The 22,675-nt window shown below is 37.2% G+C and overlaps 1 pseudogene; it reads right to left on the reverse strand.

The window, feature by feature from the left end:
• Positions 1-13,089: 13,089 nt before the first annotated feature.
• On the reverse strand, positions 13,090-14,003 carry LOC120858053 (annotated as a pseudogene).
• Between the last annotated feature and the right edge of the window lie 8,672 nt (positions 14,004-22,675).

Genomic DNA, 22,675 nt, shown 5'->3' on the forward strand with positions numbered 1-22,675 from the left:
GACAAATTTTGTGATATGGCTTCATTCTTTCAACTTTTCCCCAAATTTTTGCTTTTTTTACATAACCCATGGATACCTGTTTTATAAAGTGAAAAAAATATAAAGTATCACACAGTTTTATATCTAAAATGTTCCAAATTATGAATCTTCACAACCAACTGGGAACAGACTACCCTACCAAGAATTCCACACATGGATTTTAGGTAACAACAAACTGAATTTGAAGAGGTGATGGTAGGAACTCAACGTCAATGGAACTTAGGACATTTTGGGAAGCTGATTATTTATACATAGTTTAGTAACACCCTAATTCATTGCAGAATGCTGATTGAGATGCAAATGGAGCATCATCTGATGTATTCACATGTTTTAGACATGGTAATAATATTGAGTGGAATGATGCTTCTTAGCCACTTAAGGAAAAAACTATACCAGCCTGATCATGAGAGAAAATTTCCAAAACCACAGAAGATAGTGAAGAGTGTATAATATTTTTAATAAATGACCTTTTTTGTAAGCCATGGCTATTTTGAATATCTGGGTTTCCTTAATGGCTAAGCTAGGGATTGTGTTAGTTGCTCAGTCATGTCTGACTCTTTGCAACCCCACTGACTGTAGCCTGCCAGTCTTCTCTGTCCTTGAAGTTCTCCAAGCAAGAATACTGGAGTGGATTGCCATTACCTTCTCCAGAGGAACTTCCCAACCCAGGGATCGAACCCTGGACTCCTGCATCACAGGCAGATTCTTTACTGTTTGAGCTACAGGAAAGTCCAAGTTAGGGATTAATTATGCCTTTTAATTTATTCCAAATTTACTGAATTATTAATTAATAGAGAAATGTTCTCAAATGATCACACCTGAATCATTAACTTCCCCCATATCCACATTTCTACCAAAGCCCATGGTGAAATGGAAGACAATGCCATACAGTGGTTGAAAACACAGGCTTTATTTCAAATCCCAGATTTTCAACCTTCTACCCAAGTCTCCTTGAAACAGTTTTTCACCTGCCTAAAGCTTATTTTTCTCAACTCTAAAATGTGGATAATATAGTGTCTATCTTATAGGGTAGTTTTGAGAATTAAATAAAATAATAGGCATAAAAGTTTTAAGTCATTATTTATTATGTTTAAGAAATGACATCCATTATAACAATATGGATGTCAATATAATCAATGTCTTTTTCAAGAAACTCAGGCTTAACTAGTAAGAATAAGCATTAAATTGATTGGTTTAACATAAGCAGGACTGTAAAAATGCTGGTTATTCGATTTGAAATCCCTGTGCAACAAGACCAGTTTATTTCTATTCCTCTTATGTCCATTTGCATAAGACATATGTATCCTTGGATAGCTAGATTATTGCATCCTTGGATAGCTAGATTAGTCACACATTTGATAAAGCAAGGCAGAACACTTGGCAGCAGATTGTTAGGACTAGGCTACCATCAACCCCATGTGACATGGATATCTCTGAGTATAAATGAGATGAAGAAGAAGAGTACTTGGTGTAAATCAAAGTACAAGGACACTAGCCAGGGCTTCACCCAGTCTTCATAATATAAACATTTAGAAATGAATTTTGGAAGGAATGTATCACCTTTTAAATGTACTTGTTCACCCACTGCTGGGCATACACACTGAGGAAACCAGAATTGAAAGAGACACATGTACCCCAATGTTCATCGCAGCACTGTTTATAATAGCCAGGACATGGAAACAACATAGATGTCCATCAGCAGATGAATGGATAAGAAAGCTGTGGTACATATACACAATGGAGTATTACTCAGCCATTAAAAAGAATACATTCGAATCAGTTCTGATGAGATGGATGAAACTGGAGCCAATTATACAGAGTGAAGTAAGCCAGAAAGAAAAACACCAATACAGTATACTAACACATATATATGGAATTTAGAAAGATGGCAATGATGACCCTGTATGCAGGACAGCAAAAAAGACACAGATGTGTATAGCGGACTTTTGGGCTCAGAGGGAGAGGGAGAGGGTGAGATGATTTGGGAGAATGGCATTGAAGCATGTATAATATCATGTAAGAATCGAATTGCCAGTCTATGTCCGATGCAGGATACAGCACGCTTGGGGCTGGTACACGGGGATGACCCAGAGAAATGATGTGGGGGGGAGGGTGGGAGGAGGGTTCATGTTTGGGAACGCATGTACACCTGTGGTGGATTCATGTCAATGTATGGCAAAACCAATACAGAATTGTAAAGTAAAATAAAAAAATAAAAAATAAAAAATAAATCTGGAAATGACAGGTGCTTTAAATAAATAAATAAACAAATAAATGTACTTGTTCAAAAAAGAGAGAAAAATAAAAACACAAGTCATGCTCTTCTGAAACTGTTCATCTTGCTAGCTTTCTGTCAATAGTTACTGGGTATGTAACTCAAGTCACAAAGCAAAGGAATGAATTTACTGATTCTGCAGCTGAATCTTTGAAATGTTCAATGTCTAAATGTGTAGGTTGGTAGGCTTTATCTCTCCTATCACCACTGTAGACAGGAATCAAAAGAAACAGCTTTACCTACCTAGTATTCTCAAGATAATATCAGAGCAGTGCAAAGGTAAGAAGATAATAAAAACACTGGGCGTTCATTCCTCTATCCTCTCCCTCAAATCCCCAAGGTTGTGGACATATGAATTACAAATCTAAACAGATGGTCTTTTCTGAATGCTGTTTCTTGCAAAGAGTTTAAAATAAAATTTAAAAAAATTTTAAAGAACTTTTTAAGAAGCCAAGTAAGGTAAGAACTGTTCTATAATGACTTGGACATTCTGACCTGAGGATCAGCTTTGTCATTTCTTTAAATTCATCCAGAAGTTCACAGACCAGGGCTTAAGCTTCAGCTCACACACATAATTGGACAGGATAGCCAAAGCTATGCAGAGGACATGAGTTCAGAAGCCAAAAGAAATACCCATCTGAGGAATGCATCCACTGTGGGGTACAGTAAGGGCTGGGGACAAGATTACACAAAAGACAATATATGATCCAAAGAAAAAAAGCATCAAGAGATTAAAATAAGTATCAGTTCAGTTCAGTTCAGTCGCTCAGTCGTGTCCAACTCTTTGTGACCCCATGAATTGCAGCATGCCAGACTTCCCTGTCCATCACCATCTCCCAGAGTTCACACAGACTCACGTCCATCAAGTCGGTGATGCCATCCAGCCATCTCATCCTCTGTCGTCCCCTTCTCGCCCTGCCCCCAATCCCTCCCAGCATCAGAGTCTTTTCTAATGAGTCAACTCTTTGCATGAGGTGGCCAAAGTATTGGAGTTTCAGTTTCAGCATCATTCTTTCCAAAGAACACCCAGGGCTGATCTCCTTTAGAATGGACTGGTTGGATCTCCTTGCAGTCCAAGGGACTCTCAAGAATCTTCTCCAACACCACAGTTCAAAAGCATCAATTCTTTGGCGCTCAGCTTTCTTCACAGTCCAACTCTCACATCCATACATGACTACTGGATACATGACTAGACGGACCTTTTTGGCAAAGTAATGTCTCTGCTTTTCAATATGCTATCTAGGTTGGTCATAAGTTTTCTTCCAAGGAGTAAGCGTCTTTTAATTTCATGGCTACAATCACCATCTGCAGTGATTTGGGAGCCCCAAAAAATAAAGTCTGACACTGTTTCCACTGTTTCCCCATCTATTTGCCATGAAGTGATGGAACCAGATGCCATGATCTTCGTTTTCTGAATGTTGAGCTTTAAGTCAACTTTTTCACTCTCCTCTTTCACTCTCATCAAGAGGCTTTTTAGTTCCTCTTCACTTTCTGCCATAAAGGTGGTGTCATCTGCATATCTGAGCTTATTGATATCTCTCCCGACAATCCTGATTCCAGCTTCTGCTTCATGATGTACTCTGCATAAAAGTTAAATAAGCAGGGTGACAATATACAGCCTTGAAGTATTTCTTTTCCTGTTTGGAAAATAAGTATAAGTTCCTCAAAAGGATAGGAATGATACTGATTAAATGAAGGATAAAACCTTATAAACATAACTAGGTAAAAAATACTGCTGAAAAACATAAATGAAATAAAGATGAGATTAATACCAGGAAAGAAAGAACTAAAACAAAAATGAGCTAGAAGATCAGATCAAACAAGTCAGTCCTAAAGGAAATCAGTCCTGAATATTCATTGGAAGGACTGATCCTGAAGCTGAAACTCCAATACTTTGGCCACATGATGCAAAGAACTGACTCTTCTGAAAAGACCCTGATAAGATTGAAGGTGAAAGGAGAAGGGAATGACAGAGGATGAGATGGTTGGATCGCATCACTGACTTGAAGGACATAAATTTGAGTAAGCTCCAGGAATTGGTGATAGACAGAGAAGCCTGGCATGCTGCAGTCCATGGGTTGGCAAAGAGTCGGACATGACTGTGACTGAACTTAATTGAACTGAAAGCAGTAGAAAACAAGACATTAAGTTGATAATGGAAAACAATAGATAGGTAGATAGATAAGCACCAAAAAACAAATGCAGATGCCAAAATCTAGATAATAAGTGTTACAGGTATAGAGAAGATTAACAGAAGGAAATAATAGTATATTTCCTACACTAGAGAAAGATGGATATCTCCAAGAATGCTGAAACAAGATGTGCTTAGTCGGGTCAGTCATATCCGACTTTGTGACCCTATGGACTGCAGCCTGCCAGGCTCCACTGTCCATGGGATTTTTCAGGCAAGAATACTGGAGTGGGTTGCCATTTCCTTCTCCAGGGGATCTTTCCAAGCCAGGGATCAAACCTAAGTTTCCTGTGTCTCCTGCATTGTAGGCAGATTCTTTACCCACTGAGCCTTTGGGGAAGCCCTGAAACAAGACAGAAAAGCAAATTTTACATCTTAAGAAATCAGACATTTAAATGTGATCGTAAAATAAAAGAACATCTCAGAAGCCTTGCCACACAAAAGACAAATTTGAAGACCCTTTTAAAAGACATATTCAAATGCTTGTGTCGTTAAGCAAGTTAGAAGGTAGTAGTTAAACTAAAATAAATGGTGAAGAGAGTAAACAAAAATATTAATCATACAACAGTCTCCTACTTTATTAAGAATATAAATTTTACTTTCATGTACTCTGGTAATTATGAAATGAAAGGAAAGAAATGAGAAAAAAGTCTTATGGGTAAGACTTAAAAATAGAACTTTGGAAGTTTCCTGGTGGTCCAGTGGCTAAGATTCTGCTTTCCCAATGCAGAGGTCTCAGGTTCAAATCCTGATCAGGGAGCTAGATCCTCCATGCCTCAACTAAAGATCAAAGATCCCACGTGCAATGAGCTAAGATCCAGCACAGACAAATAAATAAATAGTACTTTAGTCTTACAAAAAAATTTAGATGTTACTATCTTGAGAAACCTATATGCAGGTCAGGAAGCAACAGTTAGAACTGGACATGGAACAACAGACTGGTTCCAAATAGGAAAAGGAATATGTCAAGGCTGTATATTGTCACCCTGCTTATTTAACTGTTATGCAGAATACATCATGACAAACACTGGGCTGGAAGAAGCACAAGCTGGAATCAAGATTGCCGGGAGAAATATCAATAACCTCAGATATGCAGATGACACCACCTTTATGGCAGAAAGTGAAGAGGAACTAAAAAGCCTCTTGATTAAAGTGAAAGAGGAGAGTGAAAAAGTTGGCTTAAAACTCAACATTCAGGAAACAAAGATCATGGCATCTGGTCCCATCACTTCATGGAAAATAGATGGGAAACAGTGTCAAGCTTTATTTTTTGGGGCTCCAAAATCACTGCAGATGGTGATTGCAGCCATGAAATTAAAAGACACTTACTCCTTGGAAGGAAATTATGACCAACCTAGATAGTATATTCAAAAGCAGAGACATTACTTTGCCGGCAAAGCTCTGTCTAGTCAAGGCTATGGTTTTTCCAGTAGTCATTTATGGATGTGAGAGTTGGACTGTGAAGAAAGCTGAGTGCCAAAGAATTGATGCTTTTGAACTGCGGTGTTGGAGAAGACTCTTGAGAGTCCCTTGGACTGCAAGGAGATCCAGCCAGTCCATTCTGAAGGAGATCAGCCCTGGGTGTTCTTTGGAAAGAATGATGCTGAAACTGAAACTCCAATACTTTGGCCACCTCATGCAAAGAGTTGACTCATTAGAAAAGACTCTGATGCTGGGAGGGATTGGGGGCAGGAGGAGAAGAGGATGACAGAGGATGAGATGGCTGGATGGCATCACGGACTCGATGGACGTGAGTCTGAGTGAACTCTGGGAGTTGGTGATGGACAGGGAGGCTTGGCATGCTGCGATTCATGGAGTCACAAAGAGTCAGACAGCGACTGAACTGAACTGAACTGATCAAAGTTTCAGAAATGTGTTCAAAACTAAGACATTTTAATCAAAATGCAAAATGTCATTCATATCTATTTTTATTCTAAAGCAGTTGTTGCTTGAATGTAATTTATGAAATGGAATGGATAAAAAGTGGTATTTTGGTGATATGTTTCTTTTGAACTGGGGGGCTTACCTTGTGGCTCAGCTGGTGAAGAATCCACCTGCAATGAGGGGGACCTGGGTTCCATCCCTGGGTTGGGAAGATCCTCTGGAAAAAGAAAAGGTTACCCACTCCAGTATTCTGGCCTGGAGAATCTCATGAACTGTACAGTCCAAGGGGTCGCAAAGAATCAGAAACAACTGAGGGACTTTCACTTTCACTTTTCGCTGGAACTGAATATTTCCTACCTTGTATTGCAAAGGAAATGCCTGAACTTCATTTATCACAATGAATAAATGATAAATACCTCCCTCTACCAAAGAAAGGAAAAAAAGACTAACTTACTTGATTGGAGAGCAGTCTGTAAAATTATTTGGATTATCTTCTTGAACACTTTTGCTTTCATTTATATTTGTTTATTATACGCATCAACCACTTGATAGGTCATACAGTCAGGTTATGCACTCATCTCATTCAGTTCAGTTCAGTCGCTCAGTCGTGTCCAACTCTTGCAACCCCATCTCATCCTCTGTCATCCCCTTCTCCTCCTGCCCCCAAACACAAAAAAACAACTATTCAAAGCAGCAAGGGAAAAACAACAAATAACACACAAGGGGATTCCCATAAGGATAACAGCTGATATTTCAATAGAAACTCTTCAGGCCAGGAGGGAATGCCAAGACATACTTAAAGTGATGAAAGAAAATAACCTACAGCCCAGATTACTGTACCCAGCAAGGATCTCATTCCAATATGAAGGAGAAATCAAAAACTTTACAGACAAGCAAAAGCTGAGAGAATTCAGCACCACCAAACCAGCTCTCCAACAAATGCTAAAGGATATTCTCTAGACAGGAAACACAAAAAGGGCATATAAACCCAAACCCAAAACAGTAAAGTTAATGGCAACGGGATCATACTTATCAATAATTACCTTAAACGTAAATGGATTGAATGCCCCAACCAAAAGGCAAAGACTGGCTGAAAACAAGATCCCTATATATGCTGCCTACAAGAGACTCACCTCAAAACAAGGGACACATACAGACTGAAAGTGAAGGGCTGGAAAAAGATATTCCACGCAAATAGAGACCAAAAGAAAGCAGGAGTAGCAATACTCATATCCAATAAAATAGACTTTAAAACAAAGGCTGTGAAAAGAGACAAAGAAGGCCACTACATAATGATCAAAGGATCAATCCAAGAAAAAGATATGACAATTATAAATATGTATGCACCCAACATAGGAGCACCACAATATGTAAGACAAATGCTAACAAGTATGAAAGGGGAAATTAACAGTAACACAATAATAGTGGGAGATTTTAATACCCCACTCACACCTATGGACAGATCAACTAAACAGAAAATTAACAAAGAATGCAAACTTTAAATGATACAATAGACCAGTTAGACCTAATTGATATCTATAGGACATTTCACCCAAAAACAATTAATTTCACCTTTTTCTCAAGTGCGCATGGAACCTTCTCCAGGATAGATCACATCCTGTGCCATAAATCTAACCTTGATAAATTCAAAAAAATAAAAATCATTCCAGGCATCTTTTCTGACCATAATGCATTAAGATTAGATCTCAATTACAGGAGAAAAACAATTAAAAATTCCAACATATGGAGGCTGAACAACACGCTGCTGAATAACCAACAAATCACAGAAGAAATCAAAAGAGAAATCAAAATATGCATAGAAACAAATGAAAATGAAAACACAACAACCCAAAACCTGTGGGACACTATAAAAACAGTGCTAAGAGGAAAGTTCATAGCAATACAGGCATACCTCAAGAAACAAGAAAAAAGTCAAATAAATAACCTAACTCTACACCTAAAGCAACTAGAAAAGGAAGAAATGGAGGACCCCCAGAGTTAGTAGAAGGAAAGAAATCAAAAAAAATAGGGCAGAAATAAATGCAAAAGAAACAAAAGAGACCATAGCAAAAATCAACAAAGCCAAAAGCTGGTTCTTTGAAAGGATAAATAAAATTGACAGACCATTAGCCAGACTCATCAAGAAGCAAAGAGAGAAAAATCAAATCAATAAAATTAGAAATGAAAATGGAGAGATCACAACAGACACACAGAAATACAAAGGATCATAAGAGACTACTACCAGCAATTATATGCCAATAAAATGGACAACGTGGAAGAAATGGACAAATTCGTAGAAAAGTACAACTTTCCAAAATTGAACCAGGAAGAAATAGAAAATCTTACCAGACCCATCACAAGCATGGAAATTGAAACTATAATCAGAAATCTTCCAACAAACAAAAGACCAGGTCCAGACAGCTTCACAGATGAATTCTACCAAAAATTTAGCGAAGAGCTAACATCTATCCTACTCAAACTCTTCCAGAAAATTGCAGAGGAAGGTAAACTTCCAAACTCATTCTATGAGGCCACCATCACCCTAATACCAAAACCTGACAAAGATGCCACAAAAAAAGAAACTACAGGCCAATATCACTGATGAACATAGATGTAAAAATCCTCAACAAAATTCTAGCAATCAGAATCCAACAACACATTAAAAAGATCATACACCATGACCAAGTGGGCTTTATCCCAGGGATGCAAGGATTCTTCAATATCTGCAAATCAATCAATGTAATTCACCACATTAACAAATTGAAAAATAAAAGCCATATGATTATCTCAATAGATGCAGAGAGAGCCTCTGACAAAATTCAACATCCATTTATGATAAAAACTCTCCAGAAAGCAGGAATAGAACAAACATACCTCAACATAATAAAAGCTATATATGACAAACCCACCGCAAACATTATCCTCAATGGTGAAAAATTGAAAGCATTTCCCCTAAAGTCAGGAACAAGACAAGGGTGTCCACTTTCACCGCTACTATTCAACATAGTTCTGGAAGTTTTGGCCACAGCAATCAGAGCAGAAAAGGAAATAAAAGGAATCCAAACTGGAAAAGAAGAAGTAAAACTCTCACTGTTTGCAGATGACATGATCCTCTACATAGAAAACCCTAAAGACTGCACCAGAAAATTACTAGAGCTAATCAATGAATATAGTAAAGTTGTAGGATATAAAATCAACACACAGAAATCCCTTGCATTCCTATACTCTAATAATAAGAAAGTAGAAAAAGAAATTAAGGAAACAATTCCATTCACCATTGCAACGAAAAGAATAAAATACTTAGGAATATACCTACCTAAAGAAACTAAAGACCTATATATAGAGAACTATAAAACACTGATGAAAGAAATCAAAGAGGACACTAATAGATGGAGAAATATACCATGTTCATGGATCGAAAGAATCAATATAGTGAAAATGAGTATACGACCCAAAGCAATCTACAGATTCAATGCAATCCCTATCAAGCTACCAGCGGTATTTTTCACAGAACTAGAACAAATAATTTCACAATTTGTATGGAAATACAAAAAAACTCGAATAGCCAAAGCAATCTTGAGAAAGAAGAATGGAACTGGAGGAATCAACTTGCCTGACTTCAGGCTCTACTACAAAGCCACAGTCATCAAGACAGTATGGTACTGGCACAAAGACAGAAATATAGATCAATGGAACAAAATAGAAAGCCCAGAGATAAATCCACACACCTATGGACACCTTATCTTCAACAAAGGAGACAAGAATATAGAATGGAGTAAAGACAATCTCTTTAACAAGTGGTGCTGGGAAAACTGGTCAACCACTTGTAAAAGAATGAAATTAGATCACTTTCTAACACCACACACAAAAATAAACTCAAAATGGATTAAAGATCTAAATGTAAGACCAGAAAGTATAAAACTCTTAGAGGAGAACATAGGCAAAACACTCTCCGACATAAATCACAGCAGGATCCTCTATGATCCACCTCACAGAATACTGGAAATAAAAGCAAAAATAAACAAATGGGACCTAATTAAACTTAAGAGCTTCTGCACAACAAAGGAAAATATAAGCAAGGTGAAAAGACAGCCTTCTGAATGGGAGAAAATAATAGCAAATGAAGCAACTGACAACTAATCTCAAAAATATACAAGCAACTTATGCAGCTCAATTCCAGAAAAATAAACGACCCAATCAAAAAATGGGCCAAAGAACTAAATAGACATTTCTCCAAAGATGACATACGGATGGCTGACAAACACATGAAAAGATGCTCAACATCACTCATTATCAGAGAAATGCAAATCAAAACCACAATGAGGTACCATTTCAGGCCAGTCAGAATGGCTGAGATCCAAAAGTCTGCAAGCAATAAATGCTGGAGAGGCTGTGGAGAAAAGGGAACCCTCTTACACTGTTAGTGGAAATGCAAACTAGTACAGCCACTATGGAAAACAGTGTGGAGATTCCTTAAAAAACTGGAAACAGAACTGCCTCATGACCCAGCAATCCCACTGCTGGGCATACACACCGAGGAAACCAGAATTGAAAGAGACACGTGTACCCCAATGTTCATCGCAGCACTGTTTATAATAGCCAGGACATGGAAACAACCTAGGTGTCCATCAGCAGATGAATGGATAAGAAAGCTGTGGTACATATACACAGTGGAGTATTACTCAGCCATTAAAAAGAATACATTCGAATCAGTTCTAATGAGGTGGATGAAACTGGAGCAATTATACAGAGTGAAGTAAGCCAGAAATAAAAACACCAATACAGTATACTAACACATATATATGGAATTTAGAAAGATGGTAATGATAACCCTGTATGCAAGACAGCAAAAGAGACACAGATGTATAGAATGGACTTTTGGACTCTGAGGGAGAAGGAGAGGGTGGGATGATTTGGGAGAATGGCACTGAAACATGTATACTATCATGTAAGAAACGAATCGCCAGTCTATGCTCGATAAAGGATACAGGATGCTTGGGGCTGGTGCACAGGGATGATCCAGAGAGATGATATGGGGTGGGAGGTTGAGAGGGGTTCAGGATTGGGAACTCATGTACACCCGTGGTGGATTCATGTCATTGTATGGCAAAACCAATACAGTATTGTAAAGTAAAATAAAGTAAAAATAAAAATTTTTTTTAAAAAGCATCAATTCTTCAGCACTCAGCTTTCTTCACAGTCCAACTCTCACATCCATACATGACCACTGGAAAAACCATAGCCTTGACTAGACGGACCTTTGTTGGCAAAGTAATGTCTATGCTTTTCAATATGCTATCTAGGTTGGTCATAACTTTTCTTCCAAGGAGTAAGCATCTTTTAATTTCATGGCTGCAATCACCATTTGCAGTGATTTTGGAGCCCTAAAAAATAAAGTCTGACACTGTTTCCCCATCTATTTCCCATGAAGTGATGGGATCGGATGCCATGATCTTCGTTTTCTGAATGTTGAGCTTTAAGCCAACTTTTTCACTCTCCTCTTTCACTTTCATCAAGAGGCTTTTTTGTTCCTCTTCACTTTCTGCCATAAGGGTGGTGTCATCTGCATATCTGAGATTATTGATATACCATTATCCAAATGATGGGAGTTGCTTACTGGGAACATCCCATATAAACAGTAGAAATATTTCACCTACTTAAAACATTTAGTTCCAAAAGACATTCAGAGTATCAGCTATAAACACTTGAGTATGTAAAATGTCCATCACATATTTTGGTTACCAGCTGATTACTGGGTGGCTTTGTGTCAATAGATGCACAAATGTCAACTGAGGTGGTCCAAAATCCTGACAAAATGACAGTTAATCTCAAGGATCCCAGTTCTGGGGCTATTGTAGGCTGATCAACCATTGTTGCATCACTTCCACTACACTCTTATCACAGATTATAGACTAGCAGAGTATAAACCCAGCTAAGCCAAAACAGAGAAAAGAAAGCTTTTGTGCCCTGATGGAGAAGTTGACATTAAATAATGTGAAGCAATCTTTAATCCATCACAGCCATGAACCTGAAAATGCCTCTAAGGGCAGAAGCAGCTGCATACAATCAACTGCCTCTTCAACAGTTCCACCTTTTGCAGAATCTTGTTTCAGCAGCAACCTGATTACTTTAAGCCAATGGTTTTTGCGTTTTATTTTGGCTTTTCTAGTTGAACTTTGAGCAGTTACTCAAGGAGGGCATCTATCAATAATCTTCAAAGGCTATACTGCAACATATTGACAAGGCTGGTCTGAGGAAGAAGAGAGCTTTACATTTCCTGAAAATTCATGTATTTTCCTCTTGAAAAGGGAAGAGTCCTCAAAACAGAATGTGCAGCAAAAATGAGAAAGAAGTGATAAATACCAAAAGTGACACACAACTCTCATGGCAGATGCATATTTGAAATGACTAAGAAGAACTGGCTGAATTCCAAATTAAGAAGAGAGAGGTTTTAGCAGTTTCAGAGTAAAGGAGAAATGCTCATGCCCTTATGCTGGGTACTTCAACGTTCTTTCTTCTCAACTCTGTTTCATGCCTATCAAAATGTGTCATTCTCATGACTTTAATTTCCATCTATATTCTCATGATACATGTTTGATTTTCTTTTTTTTTTTTTTTTCAGGCAAGGCTCTATTAGGGACCCTGCTGAAGCAGGGGGAATGAGAGCATAATTTGATTGAATTCCCAGTATGCTGTTCTACTACTTCTTTGAATGAAATGCAAATCTTTTAAGAATGCCATAGAAAGAGCACTTCACTTGTTTATTTCTCAGGGGCAACAATATAGTGAGCAGAGAATCTCCCTTATTAAGGGCCACTTCATCCTTATCTGAAGGTTTCACATACATAAAAATGCAACTGCCATTGATAATGGAAACCACAATCATGTGGGAAGAACATGTGAAAAAAGGCTTTTTTTCCTTTCCTGGGCAGAAGATAAACTTAGAATCATCCAATGATACCTATGTAGGACATAACTATACACACAAGGGTCACTATAAAGGTCAACACAGCACAGAATATAACTAGCTGCTCTAAGGACCATGTATCAGAACATAAATTCTTCAGTATTGGAGAAGCATCACAGAAAAAATGGTCAATAAGAGAGTCACAGAATTCCAGGTAGGGGCTCAGGCCAAGGGGTACAAGGATAATCAAGAAGCCAGATACCCAACAACAGAGGATAAGATTTCCAAGACTCTACTCTCATGATGGTCATATAATGCAGAGGTTTGCAGATGGCTACATAGTGGTCATGGCTACATAGGACATCACAGCCAAGAGAAAAAATTCTGTAGCCCCAAAGAGGACAATAAAAGAGATCTGGCTGGAGCAGGCATTGGTGGTGATGGTTTTGTTCCCACTTGATATGATGCAGAGGTATTTGGGCACACAGGCCAGTGAATGAGATTTCTAAGAAAAAGAAATTTTGAAGAAAAAAATACATAGCTGTTTTAAAACAAGAATCCACAAAGATGAGAGAAATTACAGTCAGATTCCCAATGACACTAAACATATATGTTATCAACAGGAAGATAGAAACCAAAATCTCTAGTTGTAGGTCATTTGTCAAACCCAATATGATGAATATTGTTATTGCTAAATGGTTTCTCATCACTGACTCTGTATATTGCCCAATCTTCAGATAAAAAACACAGAAATTGGATATGAGGAACAATTTCAAAATATCACAGGATCAAAATAACTACAAATAACAAACCAATCACATGCATTTCCTTCTATAACCTGATAATTCATCTTTCATGATATGATGACCTCAAACTCCACTGAATGGACCACAGAAGAGCTGATACACCACATGGAAGCTAGCAGCGTTTTTTGTGGTTTCAAATCATATCTCTGTCCTCTACTATATGAGCAACATTGGGAAAGTCACTTAACCAATCAGTGCTCCCAATTTCCTCCTTAATAAGATGAGTTTAACAATAATACTACATTATAGCGTTATTGTGAGAGTTAAATGAGATAAAGCATAACAATCTTACAATGATACATAGGAGATATATCATTTCTCAGGGACAACAATATGGTGAGCAGAGAAACTCCCTTATTAAGGGCCACTTCATCCTTAAGGGCACTGTATAAGTGGAATTTTTTATTTTCTAAAGCCAATTTGATAATCTCAAAAATGTATTTAGCTTTTTTATACATTATAATTCTTGGTTAATAAATTTGATGATTAGAAATGGTCTATGGCTTGTAGAAAAGTAGATATCTAAATGTCTTTAGAAATAGACATTTTAAATACTGTTAATTAAAATAAATCTAAAAACAAGCAGCAAAATTTTCCTGCATGAGAAACTCATGGATCAGATTCTCTCAAACATAAATTGTAATTCTTTGTTAAAGAGTTAGCCTTTACTCCATGCATTACTAGATTCATTGCATAACATTGGTACTATAATCTTAACAAGTTACATGTTTATTAATTATGTTCATTGGTGAATATACATGCAAAACTCAGCCTTCACAAGAAATAAAAAATGCCTTTAGCTTTTCAGGTAGATTTGTTCCATCAGTATTTTCTTCCACACCTCAGGATTAATTTCATCAACATACAAATTTTTTATAGTTTTCCACATACAATTTTTATCATACATTTATCATACATTTCTATCATAATGTTTCATACAGTTTTCACAGAGATTTGCTACTTAGAAACATGTTAATTTAGACATTCAGAAACAAAAACAATTTCAGTCAAGAAAGATGGAAGGAAGGACATAAAACTGAAAGCAATTTGCACGGGGATGACCCAGAGTGATGTTGTGGGGAGGGGGGTGGGAGGGGGGTTCATGTTTGGGAATGCATGTACACCCGTGGTGGATTCATGTCAATGTATGGCAAAACCAATACAGAATTGTAAAGTAAAATAAATAAATAAATAAATTAAAAAAAAAAAAGAAAAATATTAACCCATTTCTATCTCAAATAAATACCTTAACTGTTATAATGACAGAGAAGAAAAAGAACTAATCCAAACTTATCAACATATTGTTTTGGAGGAAGAATAAAACTGAGATTATGCCTTCAAATTTATGTTGTTATTCACTTAAAATAGACTGTTACAAATGTAAGTTTTTTTTATAAGTCTTAGAGTAAACACAAAGCAAAAACCTGTAATAGATACACAAAAGAGAAAGAGAAAGAAATCTAAGTATATCACTACAGAAAATCATCCAGTCACAAAAGGAGCGAACAAAAGACAAAAGGAAAAAAGAATTACAAAACAGAAGGAAACATATAACAAAATGGTGATACTAAGTTGATACTTATCAACAATGAGTTCGACTGTCAGCGGACATTTCTCCAGTCAAAAACAGTCAAAAAACAAAACAAAAACAAAGTAGAGTGGTATATCAACTATATAGAGGTGATATATATCAACTATCAGTTCAGTTCAGTTCAGTTCAGTCACTCAGTCCCGTCCGACTCTTTGCGACCCTATGAATCACAGCACGCCAGGCCTCCCTGTCCATCACCAACTCCCAGAGTTCACTCAGACTCACGTCCATCAAGTCGGTGATGCCATCCAGCCATCTCATCCTCTGTCATCCCCTTCTCCTCCTGCCCCTAATCCCTCCCAGCATCAGAGTCTTTTCCAATGAGTCAACTCTTCTCATGAGGTGGCCAAAGTACCGGAGTTTCAGCTTTAGCATTATTCCTTTCAAAGAATACCCAGGGCTGATCTTTAGAATGGACTGGCTGGATCTCCTTGCAGTCCAAGGGACTCTCAAGAATCTTCTCCAACACCACAGTTCAAAAGCATCAATTCTTCGGCGCTCAGCTTTCTTCACAGTCCAAATCTCACATCCATAAATGACTACTGGAAAAACCAGAGCCTTGACTAGACGGAACTTTGTTGGCAAAGTAATGTCTCTGCTTTTCAATATGCTATCTAGGTTGGTCATAACTTTTCTTCTAAGGAGTAAGCATCTTTTAATTTCATGGCTGCAGTCACCATCTGCAGTGATTTTGGAGCCCCCCAAAATAAAGTCTGACACTGTTTCCCCATCTATTTCCCATGAAGTGATGGGACCAGATGCCATGATCTTCATTTTCTGAATGTTGAGCTTTAAGCCAACTTTTTCACTCTCCACTTTCACTTTCATCAAGAGGCTTTTTAGTTCCTCTTCACTGTCTGCCATAAGGGTGGTGTCATCTGTATATCTGAGGTTATTGATATTTCTCCTGGCAATCTTGATCCCAGCTTGTGCTTCTTCCAGCCCAGCATTTCTCACGATGTACTCTGCATAGAAGTTAAATAAGCAGGGTGACAATATACAGCCTTGACATACTCCTTGTCCTATTTGGAACCAGTCTGTTGTTCCATGTCCAGTTCTAACTGTTGCTTCCTGACCTGCATATAGGTTTCTCAAGAGGCAGGTCAGGTGGTCTGGTACTCCCATCTCTTGAAGAATTTTCCACAATTTATTGTGATCCACACAGTTCAATTTATAAAATAAAGTGACTGAATACATCTTAAGAACAAAAAGCCCTAATTGTATGTATGAGACCTACAAAACTTTCACTTCACTTTTAAGGTCATATACAGCCTGAAAGTATTAGAGAATTATACTTCATTAAAATGGAAATCAAAAGAAAGCAGAGGTATCTGCACTTATATCAAACAGACATTAATTAAAAGTCTGTAATAAGAGATAGATATTTATATGTCGATTACAAAGTCAATCAAATAAAAGAATATAACATTTGTAAATATTTATGCACCCAACTTGGGACCCAACAAATAACAGACCTAAAGGGAGAAATAGACAGCAATACAATGATAGTAGGAGATTTTAATTCCCCACTATCAATCATGGATGGATAGATCATCATGGCAGAAAGTCTATACTGAAACATTAAACTCAAACTACACATTAGACCAGATGGACTTAATATTTACTGAAGCTTCCATCCCAAAGGGGCAGAATACACATTCTTTTCAAGCAAAACTAGAATATTCCTTAGGGAAGATCATATGTTAGGTCACAATATTAATAAATTTCAGCACATTGAAATCATATCAAATATATTTTCCAACCACAATGAAATATGGAAAAAGTGTGAAGTGGTAAACTTGGCTAAACTTATGGCAATCATTTATAATATCAAATATTCAAAATATCATCACTACATTATATACCTAAAACTAATACAATGTTATATGTCAATTATATCTCAATAAAACTGAGATGAGAGAGAGAGAGAAATTACTTAACCATACATCTTCAGTCCAAGTCTCAAAGGAGGGCAGGAAGAACTGTAAATAAGTCCTGAACTATTTTTAGTAAAAAAAAAAAAAAAGTTCTAAGTTTGAGATTTTAGTGGTAAAATCAAACTTTTGGGCAAAGTTAAGCTGACATTATTTTATATCTATAATAGAAATAAGTGAATAAATACACGTTGATTGTCAGAGTCGGTCATCAGTCTTTTAGAATCACTTAAGACTGAATCAGGCAAAAAACATCAATAAATGCAAAATTTAGGGGAAATTTTTGTTGAGAAGTAGAATACTTGCATGGTCATAAGATATATTCTCATAGACTGCTTACTAGTTAAGGGAACTGTTATGATTACACAATGGAAAAGGCAGATAGGAATCAGACATAGTGATCAGAAGTGTCTCCTTGAGAACAATAAAATACCATGGGTATAGTACTCTAATGGTGATAGACAAGTGATGGCGACAGACAGAGAAGCCTGGCATGCTTCAGTCCACGGGGTCACAAAGAGTTGGACACAACTGAGCGACTGAACTGAACTGATAGTACTCTGGCCAAGGATAAATAACCTGAATATAACTAGGAAGGATCATCAGAGAAAAGCAAACTGAGGAAATTCTATTGAAAAAAGGAAGTGACGAGAGACTGCTTTCTACAAAAAAGTACATCTTTAAAATATATACACACACGATGCGCCAAATATAAGCAGCCAGTTATGACAACTAAATCCAATATTTTATCCAATGTGGATACCAGGTAAAAGAGAACAAAAAATTATAATATTGGGTTAGTGCAAAATGGAAACATGGGTGACGAATTAGGTAAAATTATTTTATCAGCGTTAAATTTACTGAACAGTACTATGACTTTGCAAGTAAATATCTCAATTCTTTGGACTTACACAGTAAATTGTCTAGGGATGCAGAAGTAAAGGGCGATGATGAAAATATTTTTCCTTCAAATATATTATGAAAACATTATTATGAAGAGAAAAAGCAAAAGTATTAGACACTCAGTCATGTCCAACTCTTTGTAACCCCATGGACTGTAGGCCACCAGACTCTTCTGTCCATGGGATTCTTCAGGCAAGAATACTGGAGTGGATTGCCATTCCCTTCTCCAGGGGATCTTCCTGACCCAGGGATTGAACCTGGATCTCCCGCATTGCAGGCAGATTCTTTAACATCTGAGCCATCAGGGAAGAGAATTATGAAGAAAATTAGACAGCAAATAGCAAAGTAAATGGGGAAAATATTAACAATGAGTATACTTGGATATTCACATATTCTTGACATAATTGCTAATTTTGCAAGTTTTCTGTAAATTTAAAATTATTTCCATATAAGAATTTAAAGAAAAGCCCTCATACCACCTTACTGCCTATCTATTGCTCCATATTTTTCTTTCCTCCATTTAACAGCAAATTTCCTCCAAAGAATTTTCAGTCTGTTTTCATCTCTTTACTGACTACCTGCTCTTTTTTTCTCACAGGAAGTACTTGGATTGTTTTTAGAAATTAATGTCTCCTACTCCTCTATTTAGATTTTATATTCTGGTAAGAACACAAGATGAGATCTACTCTCTTAAATTTTTAAGTATTGCTGACTACAGACACTATATTTTACAGCACAGCTCTAGATCATATTCATGTTGCATAACTGAAACTATATCTGTTAAATAGTGACGCTTCCTTTCACTATTCTTTCTACATCAATCTCGCCTTCACAGTCCTATACCATAGAATATTCTTTTATCAAAAGAAACAGTCACTTCCTTGATATCAAATGCAGTAACCACTCATTAATCTTCACTTATTTCAAACTCAATTACTCTTAAACAGGTTCTCAAAAACTCTTTTTACTCCTAGCTTCTTTATTACCACACCCTTGAAATCCTTACCTCAGTGCTCCCTTCTTCTCAGTGGAGTGGATTGCCATTTCTTTCTCCAGGGGATCTTCTCAACCCAGGGACTGAACCTGGGTCTCCTGCATTGCAGGCAGACACTTTAACCTCTGAGCCACCAGGGGAACCACCACCTCCCTTATACAAATTATCAAAAAATAAAGGACCATACTGCCCTCTTGCGTTTATATTACATACTGTCCCAAGGTGACCTTACTAATCACATTATTTCAGTGACATCTAATTCTTATTGATGCTCAGGTGATGATAATGATGATGGTGATGCAATAGATAGAACATATATGTATGTATTGAATTACTTTTGTATGTCAAATGCCTCCTTTAACATTCACAAAATTAAATTCTTCAGTTTCCCACCCATTTTCCTCCCCTTGATCTCAGTTTTAGCAACACTGTCAACCAGATATTCAATTTAAGAAATAGATTTGGCTCCCTATTTTCCGTCTTTCTCACACCAGTACATCAGCAAATACTGTATTTTACATTAAATTAAATCTATAATCCAACAACAGCTTACCAGTACCAACACACGGAGCAAAATCCCCATCCTCTCTGTCAACTGATCTTCAGTGTACCCTTTTATCCCCTCTCTAAACATTTTCCTTTGTGGAAGCTGGAGAGACATTTTTAAAAGGTAGATTAGTCTATGTCTCTCCCTATTAAAATGCAGCAGTACCTTCTTATTACTCATGAGCCATCACTTCCGAACCATCTCCAATCATTGTCTCTCTGACTACTCCCTAATCATCTGGTTTTCTCTCTGATCCTCAAGAAAGCCCTGCTCTGAGCCATTGCACACACTGAGCCATCTTTCTAGATTATTCTTCTTCTGTCTGCATGCTCCTGGATGCCTCTTGTCACTGTGGGCTTGCTCAGAGATCACCTACTTCTAGGTCCTCCCCTGATCATCAGATTTAATGAGGTCCCTCATCATTTAGTTACTAAAATTTGCACCAGCTGTTTTTCATTGTCTTCCTAATAATCAGCAAATTCTGAAATTATCTGTCTTCCCCTCACTTGACGCCAACTATAAGTTCCACTTGGGAAAGGAACTCAAATACCTTGCATTCTCCCCTATACCCATCTCTGAGGACAGTGTCAGGCATAGAGGTTTGCATGACAACTTTCGCTGAAATACCGACTTTTATACTTTTACAAAGAGAATCATTTAAAGAGACATTATAATGTAAGCAAAGAAACTACAGCAGAAACTCTGAGAACATTTTTAGGAGCTACTTGGCAAAGGAAAGCATTTCATGAGATGCTTTTTGCCAGTATCTATTAAATAATATTTTATAATAATAATAATGATGAACATTAAGTAATGTTTTCATATTCATGCTAATGAGGAGAAAAAATAATCAAATGTTCTGGATTTATCCTCCCTGCCATAACTTCCAACCAGATAATTGATGTTTCTTTTCTTCATTTTCTAATTGGCATACAGTTGATTTACAACATCATATTGTTTCAGGTACACAGCAAAGTGATTCAGTTATGAATATATATACATTTCTTTTTTATATTCTTTTTATTATCATTTGTTAACAACATTATTATGAATGTATTATGCTAAATATATTGATATAAAGAAAATATGCAATTTAAATTCATTTAAGTAGGGAAAACCGCTAGACCATTCAGGTACGAACTAAATCAAATCCCTTATGATTATACAGTGAAAGTGAGAAATAGATTTAAGGGCCTAGATCTGATAGATAGAATGCCTGATGAACTATGGAATGAGGTTCATGACATTGTACAGGAGACAGGGATCAAGACCATCCCCATGGAAAAGAAATGCAAAAAAACAAAATGGCTGTCTGGGGAGGCCTTACAAATAGCTGTGAAAAGAAGAGAGGCAAAAAGCAAAGGAGAAAAGGAAAGATATAAGCATCTGAATGCAGAGTTCCAAAGAATAGCAAGAAGAGATAAGAAAGCCTTCTTCAGCGATCAATGCAAAGAAATAGAGGAAAACAACAGAATGGGAAAGACTAGAGATCTCTTCAAGAAAATTAGAGATACCAAGGGAACATTTCATACAAAGATGGGCTCGATAAAGGACAGAAATGGTATGGACCTAACAGAAGCAGAAGATATTAAGAAGAGGTGGCAAGAATACACGGAAGAACTGTACAAAAAAGATCTTCATGACCTGGATAATCATGATGATGTGATCACTTATCTAGACCCAGATATCTTGGAATGTGAAGTCAAGTGGGCCTTAGAAAGCATCACTACGAACAAAGCTAGTGGAGGTTTTGGAATTCCAGTTGAGCTGTTTCAAATCCTGAAAGATGATGCTGTGAAAGTGCTACACTCAGTATGCCAACAAATTTGGAAAACTCAGCAGTGGCCACAGGACTGGAAAAGGTCAGTTTTCATTCCAATTCCAAAGAAAGGCAATGCCAAAGAATGCTCAAACTACCACACAATTGCACTCATCTCACATGCTAGTAAAGTAATGCTCAAAATTCTCCAAGCCAAACTTCAGCAATACGTGAACTGTGAACTCCCTGATGTTCAAGCTGGTTTCAAAAAAGGCAGAGAAACCAGAGATCAAATTGCCAACATCTGCTGGATCATTGAAAAATCAAGAGAGTTCCAGAAAAACATCTATTTCTGCTTTATTGACTATGCCAAAGCCTTTGACTGTGTGGATCACAATAAACTGTGGAAAATTCTGAAAGAGATGGGAATACCAGACCACTTGACCTGCCTCTTGAGAAATCTGTATACAGATCAGGAAGCAACAGTTAGAACTGGACATGGAACAACAGACTGGTTCCAATTAGGAAAAGGAGTACATCAAGGCTGTATATTGTCACCCTGCTTATTTAACTCATATGCAGAGTACATCATGAGAAACACTGGACTGGAAGAAACACAAGCTGGAATCAAGATTGCCAGGAGAAATATCAATAACCTCAGATATGCAGATGACACCACCCTTATGGCAGAAAGTGAAGAGGAACTAAAAAGCCTCTTGATGAAAGTGAAAGAGGAGAGCGAAAAAGTTGGCTTAAAGCTCAACATTCGGAAAACGAAGATCATGGCATCTGGTCCCATCACTTCATGGCAAATAGATGGGGAAACAGTAGAAACAGTGTCAGAC

This window comes from Oryx dammah, unplaced genomic scaffold (assembly GCF_014754425.2).
Source record: "Oryx dammah isolate SB20612 unplaced genomic scaffold, SCBI_Odam_1.1 HiC_scaffold_29, whole genome shotgun sequence".
Taxonomy (NCBI): domain Eukaryota; kingdom Metazoa; phylum Chordata; class Mammalia; order Artiodactyla; family Bovidae; genus Oryx; species Oryx dammah.